Raw genomic sequence first — 14,633 nt, forward strand, 5'->3', positions numbered from 1 at the left:
TAGCCAGATGCACAAGGGGGCGCACGCGTCTGGAGTTCGTTTGCAGAGGCTGGAAGCCCTGGCGCGCCCATTCTCTCTCTCCCTCTATCTGTCTCTCTGTGTCTGTCGCTCTCAAATAAATAAATAAAAAATGAACAAAAAATATTAAAAAAAAAAAAGCAGCTAACATGAGGAAAGGATTTATTTTGACTTACAGTCTTGAGGGGAACCTTCCTGATGGAAGAGAAAAGATGAGGTTGGACATCACTTCTGCCGTACCAAGTAGAGAACAGCAGCAGTTGTCTGGCTAAATGTATATACTATGCTCATCAAACTGCCCAGTAAGCACTTCTCTTAATGTTCATACCCATGTATTAATGTTACTCTCACTTTTGGTTAGAGAGCCTTCGCTTTTCAGATGGCAGTGATCTCAGAAGACACCATGGTGCTGAGAAGAAATGACAGAGGAGTGCTTAGCTCTGAAATATCTCAATCACACCTTCCAAGGCTCAGGGTCCACTGAGGAAGAGGTGGTGGAAAGAATGTAAGAGCCAAAGGAAGGGTAGGACTCCTTACAATGTGCTCCTCCAGATACTAAATGGCCTGGATATCCATTACCTCACAGTGCCTGACACTACCTACACAAGACCATCATAACAGAAGGAAAAGATCATGACATTAAGGGGAGGGGAGGGAATTACCATAGGATATTGTTTACAATCATAGAATTTGTCAATAAAAATAAAAATTTAAAAATAATAATAAAGGACCAGAAAGATGAAAAAAGAAAAAGAAAATAGCAGCAGAGAGTAAGAAGCCATCCCTCAATCAAAGAGGAACTGGCTATAACACCTCCCCCAGAAGCATGCCTCCTCCAGCAAGGCTCCACCACCCCAATTGCCACCAGCTGGGGACCAAGCATCCAAAACACATGAGTTTATGGAGGACATTTGATTCAAACCACACACTTAGCCTTGATTATGATACGATTATATAGAGAAATTAATACATTTCAAGATGCATACTAAAATAATGAAGGTTAAATTAAAAAAAAAAAAGCTGGGCATGGAGCTGAGGGTGGGGGTGGCCCTGAATAGGGGCTTTGGCGGTGCATGGGACACCGCTGGCTGCGGGATTGACTAGAAACTACTAAAGTTCCTGTGGAATCCAAATAGCATTTCATAAGAGCATAATGGATGGAGAGGAGAAAACCTATGGTGCGGTGAAGGCCCTGATGCCATGTATGTCAAATTAATATCTTCTGATGGTCACAAATTAATTGTAAAAGCAGTACATGCACTAACATCGGGAACAATAAAAGCTATGTGGGCTGGGTCAGCTTGCAGGGATGAAACCAGTGAGGTCAGTTTTAGAGATCCCTTTACACGTGCTATCAAAAGTATGCATGTATTTTACCTAGGAGTTTCGCTACACTAACAGCTCTACCGAGATTCCCAAATTCCCAATTGCACTGGAACTGCTGATGGCTGCCAACTTCCTAGATTGTTAAAGAAAATAAATATAATAAACTTAATTTTTTTCAGTATTTAGTACCTGTAGTTCAGTTAGAATTTTTTTTCATATATAGCATGTTGTCTGTGAGCAATTGAATTATAAGTTAACTGCAAAGCAGATTACCTTCTGTTCTTTTGCACAGCAATCAGAGCTGAAACTTGTTTGCTATATCAGCGAATTAAGGATGTTTTTACAAACTGAGAAATAAACAAATATGCCAATTAGTAAGTGGTTTTGTTTTATCCTTTGGATATGACTTTTGAAATTTTCACAGTGATATAGAAAATCCTGAAATGTAAGCATAAGTGAACATGTTCTACAGGTAAATTCTGGGCTAAGTATTTTTTATGTTTTTAGTGTTTTTTTAAAAAAACCAGTTTTGATCTTATAGCCACTGATAGCATTACTAGAGTTATGCAAATAATTAACATGAAAAATCATGTTTATAACTTAGCCAAAACATTGAGTTTTTATAACTTAAAGGTTAAGAGTTGAAATTTCTTATGTGTTTTTTGATAAACTACAGTATTGTTTAAGTGTAACTTGTGTTGTTAATTGCTACAATGTGAAGTAGCAAAATTCAAAAGCAATTTTGGAAGACTCCGAGGTACAGCTTTTCAAATAGTAACTGTTGGAACTGTAGCCACATGGTCAACAAGTAAATGATACAACTTAAGATTTCCTGTGCATTGTGGGTTTGGGGCGGTCCAAAGACCTACTTGTGTTGGCTATAAAGCTTCCTTTGCAGTTTTCATTCTCACCTTCATAGCCTCTGGGGGTTATATTTCCACCTGTTTAAATGTATTTAGAACACTTCATAAGTTTATCTGCATCATAAAAAGCTACTTTTCTGAACTATTCCAGTCTTCCTCCATCAAATTGGAATGTTATAAAATATGAAGTATGCCAGGCGTGGTGGTGCACACCTTTAATCCCAGCACTCGGGAAGCAGAGGTAGGAGAATTGATATGAGTTCGAGGCCACCCTGAGAATACAGAGTGAATTCCAGGTCAGCCTGGGCTAAGATGAGACTCTACCTCAAAAAACCAAAAAAAAAAAAAACAAAAAAACTATATATATATATATATATACATTTATTTATTTATTTATTTATTTATATATGTACACACACACACATATATATATACACACATATATATATGAACTATGTGGAGAGATACAATGAACATCATATAGTGCACTTAGATGTAGTACCAGAGTACCAACATGGGTCCTTAGGCTTTTCAGGCAAGCACCTTAAACATTAAGCCATCTCTCCAGCCTGTAAAAAATAAAAAAATAAAAATAGTTAAAATCAGACTAGGGACCCAGGTGTGGTGGCTTATGCCTTTAATCCTAGCATTTGTGAGGCAGAGGTAGGAGGATCGCCATAAATTCGAGGCCACCCTGAGAATACCTAGTGAATTCCAGGTCAGCCTAGGCTAGTGTGAGACCCTACCTTGAAAAACCAAAAAAAAAGAAAAGAAATCAGACTGGGGAGATGTCTCAGGAGATAAAATGCTTGCCACACAAGTGGCCTGAATTCAGATGCCCAGAACGCACATAAAGCCAAATGCTATAGTGCAAGCATCTATAGGAAGAAGAAGGGAGGCAGAGACAGGAGAATCCCTTAGCACTCACAGTCCAGCTAGCCAGTCTAGCAATTACGTACTGACTCACACAAGGTGAAAACAAGTCTGACTGGGGCTGGAGAAGATGGCTTAGCAGTTAAGGCATTTGCCTGCAAAGCCAAAGGGCTCTGGTTCAATTCCCCAGGACCCACATAAGTCAGATGCACAAGGTGGAGCATGTATCTGGAGTTCCTTTGCAGTGGCTGGAGTCCCTGGTGTGTCCATTCTCTCTGTCTCTCTCTCTCTCTCTCTACCTTCTACCTCTTTCTCTCTCAAATAAATGAGTTAAAAATAAAAATAAACTGAAAAAGAAAAGTCTGGCTGGTAGTGTGGCAGGCAGAGGTATGAGCATCACCAAGAGTTCAAGGCCACCCTGAGACTACATAGTGAATCACTCTGGGCTAGAGCAAGACCCTACCTCGAAAAAAAAAAAAAAGTCTGGGGATAAGCACCAGGCCCAAGGTTCAATTCCCAGTATGAAGCAAGAAAAAGTAGTAATCATACAGAAGACGAGGACAAACGGCTGGAGTTGTCCTCTGATCTCCACACACACGTGACACTTTGCCTTTGCCTTTACTCACACACATATGCACACACACCGAGCACCAATAAATAAATAGGTAATAAGCAAACAGTTCACGGGGTCTCAGTAATCTCAGCACTTGGGAAGCTGAGGTAAGAGAATGACTGTGAGTCAGGTCAGCCTGGGCTACAAGTTAAAATGGTAAATTTTTGTTTGTTTGGGATTTTTGTTTTGTTTTGTTTTTTGAGGTAGGGTTTCACTCTGGCCCAGGCTGACTTGGAATTCACTATGTAGTCTCAGGGTGGCCTTGAACTCACAGTAATCCTCCTACCTCTGCCTCCCAAGTGCCAGGATTAAAGGGATGTGCCACCACACCCAACTCAATGTTATATATGTATTTTACCACAATGGTAACAATAGAATAATCATGCCTACAACTGAAAAGCCAACACAGAACTTTGTGTTGTCTGATGGGTTCAAGAGCAAAGGGGTCTCTCACTGGGGAGGGGCCTGACCTTGGACTTGACCCTTCATATTACAGCCTTCAGAGCCTCTGGCACCTGCTTGAAATGCTTCTCACCCAGATATGATACTGAGCCACCCCCAAGTTACCTAGGTTGCTACCTCTTGAATGTGTGGCATTTCCTGGGAACAGGGACCCTTGTCCCTTTTCATGAAGTAAATCCAGGCTCTCCTGTATCTCCACCATGCCTCCATTGAGAGCCAGCGGTGGAGCACAAGAACCACAGGTGTCCCAAGCAAAACTGCCACTTTCTTTTCTTTCTTTCTTTCTCTCTCTCTCTCTCTCTTTTTTTTTGGGGGGGGGGGAGTGTTTCATGGTAGGGTCTCATTCTAGCTCAGGCTGACCTGGAATTCAGTATGTTATGTAGTCTCAGGGTGGCCTCAAACTCACAGTGATCCTACCTCTGCCTCCTCAGTGCTGGGATTAAAGGCATGTGTCACCATGTCCAGCTCAAAGATGCCACTCTCTGAAAGCACCTGGACACCAGTCAGAAGCAGTGCCACACAGTAGTGTGCAGCTGGCTCCTCAGGCCCCTTGGAGCTAGGATCCATGCAGGGAGCCCATACCTCTCAGCAGGGCCCCAGGCTGCCTGCTTGCTTCCTATAGTCATAAGGGATGTGTGTGGCTCAGACATAAAATATAGGTGCCATGATGCTCCGTATGAGCCTGCAGAGGCCAGTGAGAGTGGGAGAGCCCAGGAAAGAAGTGAGGAGTAAAGAGAAAGGCTACCTTGCTGGATAGCATGTGGGTACATGTCTGTATACTCAGTACTTGGAAGGGGGAGGCAGGAGGATCAGGAATTCAAGGTCATTCAGAGCTACATATTGAGGAGTTGGAGGCCACCCTGGTCTACATAAAACCTGGTCAGATAATAATATTAACAACAACAAATGGGAGACAAAGGGAAAGGTGGCAGACATAAGAGGGAGAAAGTAATGGGGGGAGGGGCTGGAGAAATTGCTTAGTGGTTAAGGCACTTGCCTGTGAAGCCTAAGGACCTATGTTCAACTCCCCAGATCCTACGTAAGCCACACACACACACAAGGTGAGGCAAGCACAAGGTTTCACATGCCCACTAGGTGGTGCAAGTGTCTGGAGTTTGATCTTAGTGGCTGAGGCCCTGGCACACCCATTCTCTCTCTCTCTCTCTCTCTCTCTCTCTCTCTCTCTCTCTCTCTCTCTCAAAAATAAAAATAGAATAGAGGGTACTGGTGGTCCACACCTTTAATCCCAGCACTTGAAAGGCAGAGATAGGAGGATCAACATGAGTTTGAGGCCACCCTAAGACTACCTAGTGAATTCCAGGTCAGCCTGAGCTAGAGTGAGACCCTGCCTTGAAAAACAAAAGGGGGGGGGGGCTGGAGAGATTGCTCAGTGGTTAGGGCACTTATCTGCAATGCCAAAGGGCCCAGATTCAATTCTCCAGGACCCACATAAACCACATATCCAAAGTGTCATATGCATCTGGGGTTCGTTTGCAGTGGCTAGAGGCCCTGGTATAATCATTCATTCTCTCTCTCTTTCTCTCTCTCTCTCTCTGCCTCTTTCTATCTCTCTCTCTCTGAAATAAATAAAAATAAAATATATTTTAAAAGTTTTTTTAAGTAAATAAATAAATTTTTAAAAAGAAAAGTTATGGGGGACTGGGCATGGTAATGCATGCCTTTAATCCCAGCACTTGGGAGGCTGAGGTAGGAGGATCTCTGTGAATTCCAAGTCAACCTGGGCTAGAAGTGAAACCCTGCTTCAAAAAAACAAAAGAGGCATGTGTGGTGACTCATGCCTTTAATCCCAGCCCTTTGGAGGCAGAGGTAGGAAGATTGCCAATAGCTCAAGACCACCCTGAGACTACATAGTGAATTTCAGGTCAGCCTGGGCTAGAGTGAAACCCTACCTCAAAAAAAAAAAAAAAAAAAAAAGAATTTAAATAAAATAGGTAAAAGGCTAGGTGTGAATTGAGAGTCTAAGATCTGAATCCTCCTGAGGCTCCAGCTTTGGATAAGGAGAGAGGTACTCTCCGACTCTATGTTTAGATGAGAACAAGGGGAAGGGAAGGGCTGTACTTGCTGGGATCCTGCTGGCTGAAAGACTCAGATCATCCTCAGCAAAGTTCCCCAGAGTCTGACATACATCCAGTTGCACACTAATGCTGAGTGTGACCCTAATAAGAAGATACCCCACAGTAACCTCATCACCTTTAACGGAATCTAGAGACATAGAGAATTGTCTCCAGCTGCTGCAGTGCCAGCTATGATCACTCCCACTGCTTCATGGTGGGCAAATCTGTATCACTGGCCTCAAACTCCTCACTATGTAGCTATAAGTGACCTTGTGTTACCCAGGAGAACACATTGCTCAAATCCTCCTTTGTCCTGGCTGCAATGAAGGGGGTTGGGAGAGAGACAGCCAGTCCCTCAGGACCAACCTGCTGGTAGCAATAAGGTCCAGCATATCTGCCCCTAGCAGGATGATCTCTAAGGTAGACATCCTAGTGTGAGACCTGATTCTGCCAGCTCACAAGTGACATGACCTTGGCTAAACTCTTTGCAAATGTAATAGGAGAAAAACTGCCTTCCCCACCTCACAGGGCAGCTGTCCACATCACAGAAGGAATGAAGAGGAGGATTTTGTTCTCTTAGTAGCAAAGCAATGGCCAGGGGCATGGTTTACTAATACAGTGCTTGCCTAGCATGCATGAGATCCCCAGAGTTCAATTCCTAACACCAATAATAATAAGAAATAAAAATAAATGATTAGAGCCAGGCGTGGTGGCACACGCCCTTAATCACAGCACTGGGGAGACAGAGGTAGGAGAATCAACATGAGTTCGAGGCCACCCTGAGACCACTTAGTAAATTCCAGGTCAGCCTGGGCCAGAGCGAGACCCCACCTCAAAAAAAAAAAAAATTAAAAATGCAAATAAATAAATAAATGATTATGTTTTTTTTTTTGTTTTTTTTCTAGGTAGGGTCTTGCTCTGGCCCAGGCTGACCTGGAATTAACTAGAATTAACTATGTAGTCTCAGGGTGGCCTTGAATTTAGTGATCCTCCTACCTCTGCTTCCCAAGGGCTGGGATTAAAGGTGTGCACCACCACACCCAGCTCTTCACACTGTTTTTCAATTATTTTTATTTATTTTTAAGCAGAGAGAGCAAGAGGGAGAAAGACAGAATATGGTCATGTCAGGGCCTCCTGGCACTGCAAACGAACTCCAGATACATGCGCCACTTTCTGCATCTGGCTTTAGACACTAGGGAACTGAACCCAGGTCGTTAGGCTTTGCAGACAAGTGCCTCAACTGCTGAGCCATCTCCAGCCCATGTCATACTATTTTTAGACTCATGGGAATTGAAATAAATTTTGCTTTAAGAAACAGTTGAGCCGGGCATGGTGGCACACGCCTTTAATCCCAGCACTCGGGAGGCAGAGGTAGGAGGATCGCCATGAGTTCAAGGCCACCCTGAGACTACAGAGTTAATTCCAGGTCAGCCTGGACCAGAGTGAGACCCTACCTCGAAAAACAAAAAAAAAGAAAAAAAGAAAAAGAAACAGTTGAGAGCCGGGCACGCCTTTGATCCCAGCACTTGGGAGGCAGAGGTAGGAGGATCGCCGAGAGTTTTAGGCCACCCTGAGACTGCATAGTGAATTCCAGGTCAGCCTGAGCCAGAGTGAGACCCTACTTCAAAAAAACAAAAAGAAAAAAAGAAAAAGAAACAGTTGAGGTAGGCAATGTTGGAATTGGGAGAGAGAACCAACGCTTATTTTGCTCCTCCACCTTACCCTTAGCCCAAGACCTTCAACTTAAGTCCCAAGGCTCTGCTCTTATTCAAACTCACCACCCACACAGCCCAACCTCCACCAAACTGTGTCATCGGGCCCTGCCTCCACTCTTTTCCCCACTCCTTGGGCCCTCAGCCCCTGATCTCTTGTGATGATTAATCTATGGTTGTCAAACTGACAGGAATTAGAACCCCACCTTGGAAATAAACCTCTGGGCATGTTTGTGAGGGATTTTCCTGATTCGTTTAATTGAAGATCTGCCCTAAATGTGGGCTGCATCGTTCAAGGGCTGGGAGTCCTGGGCTGTATTAAAAAGGGAAAAGCCAGCTGAGCAGAAGTAGTCATCTCTCTCTGCTTCCTGTGAGCTGCTGCTTCAAGCTCCTGCCACCATTCCTTCCCCATCACGCTGGACATAGCCTCAACTGGAAGCCAAAACAAACACTTCCTTTCATAAATTGCTTCTGGTCATGTATTTGGACATAGCAGTAAGAAAATAACTGATACACCTCTGGCCCCACCTTGCCTGGCTCCTGTCCCAGCCTCCTCCCAGCCAGTGTCACCACAAGGCTATCCAGATGCCCAGCTGGTGAGTAAGCAGGGTGGGATCCCGGTGCAGGCTCACGACTTCCCATGCACCACCTCACCTGGGACCCAGGCACTATGTGGTTCTGGTCCCGGACCCGGTATGGGAGCACAACCACCTGTGTCCTGCAGTCTCCCAGCAACGTGGGAGAAGTGAGACTGAGGAAAGTCTAAGAATCAGCTAAATACCTCAGGTGTTTGGGACTGAAAGGCAAGAGGTCTAGGCAGGAGCTGAGGAAGAACACATTCATGCATCTGTGTACTAGAAGCCTCAACGGGGCCTCAGCTGGGAGCTGAGGAAGACATGCCCCTACCTTTACGATGCTTACAACTTCTAGACACGGTGTGGTGAGGTCTATGACCAAGGGAAGCCCTGGATGCTGGGCATTGCCTAGCACAGGATGAGAGGTGCAAAGCAGAGGCGTTAACGTGCCTGAGATATCTGCCCGACAGTGAGGATTTTAGGAGACATTCCCCCAGACTGTTCTCACTCCAGTTAGAGTCTTCCCCATGGATATGGTCTTGCAGTTAGGAAGCCACGTGTGAAGAGAAGAAACAGGGCTAGAAAGGGTAGGGAGGCCGGGCGTGGTGGCAGAGGTAGGAGGATTGTTGGTTGGAGGCCAGCCTGAGACTCCATAGTGAATTCCAGGTCAGCCTGGGCTAGAGCGAGATCCTACCTCAAAAAAAAAAAAAAAAGAAAGAAAGAAAGAGAAGAAAGAAGGAGTAGGGGATGCTGGCACTCCTAGGCAATGACTAGCTATACCTCCTCACACCCTCACCATTGCTAAAACACACACACACCACAGAGAGAGAGGAGAGCTCACCTGGCAACAACTAGAAATTGGATTTCCTTGGAATACTTCTACCCTCTCACCAGCTTCTTTCACCTGAAAGTTCAGGTCATGCTTTGTCCCCTCCTAGATCAGCCTGTTGGCAGCATTTTGATATCCTTGAAAAGTGGACATGGAGCTCAAAGGCCTCTCCTTTTTCTTGGCCAGGAACATGGCGCCTCCTACTGGCATACCTGGGCAATGCAGCCAGCCTTAACCAGCACCCTCCTGGGCCTGGAGAGGAAGCAAAACATGGAAGGAGTGAAGAGAGGGCCGGGTGTGGTAGCACACACCTTTAATCCCAGCATTTGGGAGGCAGAGGTAGGAGGCTCTCCATGAGCTCGAGGCCAGCCTGAGACGACATAGTGAATTCCAGGTCAGCCTGGTCTAGAGGGAGACCCTGCCTCGAAAAAAAAAAGAAAGAAAGAGGGCTGGAGAGATGGCTTAGCGGTTAAGCGCTTGCCTGTGAAGCCTAAGGACCCCGGTTCAAGGCTCGGTTCCCCAGGTCCCACGTTAGCCAGATGCACAAGGGGGCGCACGTGTCTGGAGTTCGTTTGCAGAGGCTGGAAGCCCTGGCGCGCCCATTCTCTCTCTCTCTCCCTCTATCTGTCTTTCTCTGTGTCTGTCGTTCTCAAATAAAAAATAAAAAAAAAAAAATTTAAAAGAGAGAGTGAAGAGAAGAAAGGGCGTGCCCTTGGCAGAGTTGGAGGGCTGGTTTCCCTAAGAAGTGAGGGAGGGAGGCTCATGGAAGTGCTTTCCTGGAAGGCCAGAGGAATAGGAAGTTATGACCCCGAATGATTCTGAATCCCCAAGCTATATGACACCTCTACTGTTACCAACGAAAACCCCAGATACAAACTCTTTGGTTCATTTCTCCTAATCCCTAACTTCTCTTTTTTGTTTTCTTTCTTTGTGTGTGTGTGTGTGTGTGTGTGTGTGTGTGTGTGTGTTTGTTTTTCGAGGTAGGGTCTAACTCTAGCCCAGGCTGACCTGGAATTCACTATGGAGTCTCAGGGTGGTCTTGAACACACTGTGATCCTCCTACCTCTGCCTCCCAAGTGCTGGAATTTAAGGCGTGAGCAACCACGGCAGGCCCTAACTTCTCTTAGAGACAGTTAAGGGACTGTCAAGGGACCCAGGCAAGCTAATAATAGAGCTTTAACATGGTGTGGGAGAGGACAATAATTGCACAGTGAGATCCTCCCAGGAGACTTCAGGGTTCGTGGGCAGAGGCTCTGAAAGGGTCTACTCACCCAAAATATCACCCTAGCACAGAACAGCCTCCCCACATCCCCAGAGCCACATGCTTGATAGTGCAGGAAAGCCAGTGGCAAGCCTCCAGGGAAGCTCCTCTCCCCTCTGTTATGATTCAACCATTCCACCCTCCTCCCCCCCAACCTCCCCCCCCACACACACAGAGTTCCACAATGCCAAGAAATAAATCCACTGGCCTCCAAAACAGGGCCTTAAGGAGTAAAAAGGGAGAAGAGATAGGATTAGGGAATCTTCCTGGGGGAGTTAAGGGAAGGATCAAGTCCCCACTGGAAGCAGCTCTGCTGGACCAGGCATTCCTTACAGTGTTCCCTCATCCCCGCGGCAGCAGCACCTCTGAGCCTGGCCCTGGCCCCTTAGCCTTGAACCCTGACAACAAGCCCCCAGGAGCTGTTTCTAAGATTGTGACACACCCTCCACCCAAGAACCTCTGGGCACCTCGGTGCCTCTGGCAGGTCCTAGACTTCAAGCGCTCCCTCTGGCACACCTCCACCTTCTCCCATAGCATACAACCTAAACACCACCCCTCACATTCCCACCCACATTTGCTATGATCCAGGACCTTGAAGAAGGCGGGCCTGGAGGTTGCCAGGGTAACGCTAGGAGAGAGGCACCCCTGGCAGGAAGACAGTTACCAGGGAGACCAGGACAGTGGGCGGGGACCCAAGCAAGGGTTGGCACGTTCAGGGATAAGCAAGGATTGTTTGTTTATTTGCTTGTTGCGGCTTTGTTTTTGTTTTTGAGACAGCTGTGTGTCCCAGGCTGACCTCAGACACTGCTGCAGCCTTCAGAAGGTTTGGACTGCAGGCGTGTGTCAGCACCCCAGCATGCAAAGATCTTAATGCCTGGTTCTCTCCAAACTCCTTTTGTGTAAAGCTGCCAGGGCTGTCTCCTCACGACGATGTCTGGGGAAGCTGGAGTGCGGTGGCTCCTCAAAGAAACCAGGTTAGTTTCTGCAGCAGGAGTCTAGGGGCAGCTAGCCTAGGGGACTCGAGGAAAGAGGCAAATCTAGTGACGGTGGAGAAGGGCCAAATTACTTACTGCATTTGAAACGGAATTTTCCTTAGTCTGGGGATGTAGCTCAGTGGTACAGGGTCTTTTGCCGACCACACATTCTACCCCTGGGTTCCATCCCTTGTAGAGAGGCACTGGGGAAGTGGTCTTTCCAGAGCCAGAAGCTGAAGAGTAGTGTGAAAACCACTGTGCTGGCATTTCATATCATGCCACGAGATGGCAGTCTTGTCCACTTAGTGAATTACATGTAGTCCTAGAATTAGAGAACTCGAGTGGTTCTGTCATAAATCGTTCCTGCCATGCCAGCATTTGGCACACACAGCAAGCCCTTATGGACACCATACACCATTCCATTTCCCATATTCGTGTTGACCAGATCTACTCAGTAAGATACATTCATTCTCTTTTTCGTTTGTTTGATTTTTGGTTTTTCAAGGTAAGGTCCCTCTCTAGGACAGGCTGACCTGGAATTAACTATAGTCTCAGGGTGGTTTCGAACTCATGGAGATCCTCCTACTTCTGCCTCCCAAGTGCTGGGTTAAAGGCGTGCGCCACCACGCCTGGCTCTCGTTTGTTTTGTTTTTGAGGCAGCATTTCTCCAGGCGGGCACTCACTTTGTAGTCCCATGCAGGGGTACTTCAACCCCCTACCTCAACCTTCATGATGCTGGAATTAAAGGTATGAGCCACCAAACCTGGTTTTTTTCATTCCTTATTCAAAGCAGTTGAGGAATGCTTTTTTTAAAAAAAAAAAAAAAAAAAAAAAAGTTCTAAGCTTGTGGTGGCACACTGAGGAGGCGTGGTGGGCACGCCTTTAATGCCAGCACTCGGGAAGCAGAGGTAGGAGGATCGCTGTGAGTTCAAGGCCACTCTGAGACTCCATAGTGAATTCCAGCTAGAGTGAGAGTCTACCTCAAAAAAGAAAGAAAGAAATCTTTGGGCTGGAGGGATGGCTTAGCGGTTAAGGCATTTGTCTTCAAAGCCAAAGGACCTAGGTTTGATTCTCCAGGACCAATGTTAACCAGATGCACAAGGGGGCACACACGTCTGGAGTTCGTTTGCAGTGGCTGTAGGCCCTGGCGCACCAATTCTCTCTCTCTCTCCCCCTCCCTCTTTCTCTGTCAAATAAATAAATAATATTTTTTTTAAAAAACAAGCTTTAAAGCCGGGTGTGGTGGCGCACGCCTTTAATCCCAGCACTCGGGAGGCGGAGGTAGGAGGATCGCCGTGAGTTCAAGGCCACCCTGAGACTCCATAGTGAATTCCAGGTCAGCTTGAGCTAGAGTGAGACCCTACCTCAAAAAACCAAAAAAAAAAAAAAAGAAAAAAGAAAAAAACAAGCTTTAGCCGGGCGTGGTGGCGCACGCCTTTAATCCCAGCACTTGGGAGGCAGAGGTAGGAGGATCGCCATGAGTTCAAGGCCACCCTGAGACTACAGAGTTAATTCTAGGTCAGCCTGGACCAGAGTGAGACCCTACCTCGAAAAACCAAAAAAAAAAAAAAAAAAAAAAAAAAAAAACAAGCTTTAAAAAAATGTTCCTCCTAGGTCTCACAGTGTGAATGTTATAAACTGAATAGCACAATTAGAATGCTTTGTTAGGTACTGAATCCTCACAACATTATGAACGAGGTGTAACACCGTTATCCCCATCTTACCAATGAGGAGTCCAAGGTGTAAAGAAGTTTAATAATTTATCCACACTCACACAGTCAGCAAAGGAGTGTGCTGGGACTTGAAACCTAGATCTGCTGAGATTCCATGGTTAGGAAAGCACTTCTGGATGTGTATCTAAAATGCTAAGCCGGGCATGGTGGCACACGCCTTTAATCCCAGCACTCTAGAGGCAGAGGTAGGAGGCGTGCCTTGAGTTCAAGGCCACCCTGAGAGGACATAGTGAATTCCAGGTCAGCCTGGGCTAGCGCGAGACCCTACCTTGAAAAGCAAATAACAACAACAACAACAACAACAATAATAATTTTTAAAATGTGGTCTAGACTGAGATCTAAAAGAGTAAATCGGGGCTGGAGAGACAGCTTAGCTGTTAAGCGCTTGCCTGTGAAGGCTAAGGACCAGGGTTTGAGACTGGATTCCCCAGGACCCACGTTAGCCAGATGCACAAGGAGGCGAATGTGTCTGGAATTCATTTGCAGTGGCTGGAGGCTCTTGCACACCCATTCTTTCTCTCTTTCTGCCTCTGTCTGCCTCTTTCTCTTTCTGTCTGTTACTGTCAAAATAAATACATAAAAATAGACAAAAATTTTTAAAAAAGAGTAAATTGACCATGAGATGTGGCAAGTAGGAGTTGGGTGACAGGGCTCAAGCCTGATTCTTGTACAAGCTAAGCACACACTTCCCACTAAGCTGCTGCCCCAGCTGGAGAGTTATTTCAGGAAGAACAAAAAGCTTATGCAAAAGATTCATACATGGGCAAGAGGGTTAGACTGGGATGCAGCACCCAGGTATACATTCTGAATGACTGTCATTCACTAACTGAAGTCTGTGGTATCGAGCACATCTTGGAAGAGATTTCTACTTAATCTGTGGTCTTTAAGGTGCCTTGGGTCACCCCTATGGACATAGGCAAGAGTGTCTGGTCTGGTACTACTGACTTACTGTCTTGCTGGGTTTGTATATTCTCAGAGAAAAGGACCCAAGTCTTACTAGCTTTGCATTTCATTTTATCTCTGTACCTTCCACTAATTACTTGTTTAATAAAGCAGTGAAAGCTGGGGTAATGCCTCTAAAAAGAGGCAGAAGGAGGAAGTGACACCATCTCAATTTTGTGAGAAACTCACTTTTTTTTTTTTTTTTTAGTTTTTTGAGGTAGGGTCTCAGTGTAGCCCAAAGTGACCTGGAATTCACTGTGTAGTCTCAGGGTGGCCTCAAACTCATGGCAATCCTCCTACCTCTGCGTCTGGGCTAGAGTGAGACCCTACCTCAAAAAGAAAAAAGAAAAAAAAAGAATCAAGACAAAGTCCATTAA

The 14,633-nt window shown here is 45.8% G+C and overlaps 1 pseudogene; it reads left to right on the forward strand.

Annotated features, from left to right (window-relative positions):
- Positions 1 to 1,171: 1,171 nt before the first annotated feature.
- LOC101594995 lies at positions 1,172 to 1,489 on the forward strand (annotated as a pseudogene).
- The last annotated feature ends 13,144 nt before the right edge of the window (positions 1,490 to 14,633 follow it).

The sequence above is a fragment of the Jaculus jaculus genome, chromosome 6 (genome assembly GCF_020740685.1).
Source record: "Jaculus jaculus isolate mJacJac1 chromosome 6, mJacJac1.mat.Y.cur, whole genome shotgun sequence".
NCBI lineage: Eukaryota > Metazoa > Chordata > Mammalia > Rodentia > Dipodidae > Jaculus > Jaculus jaculus.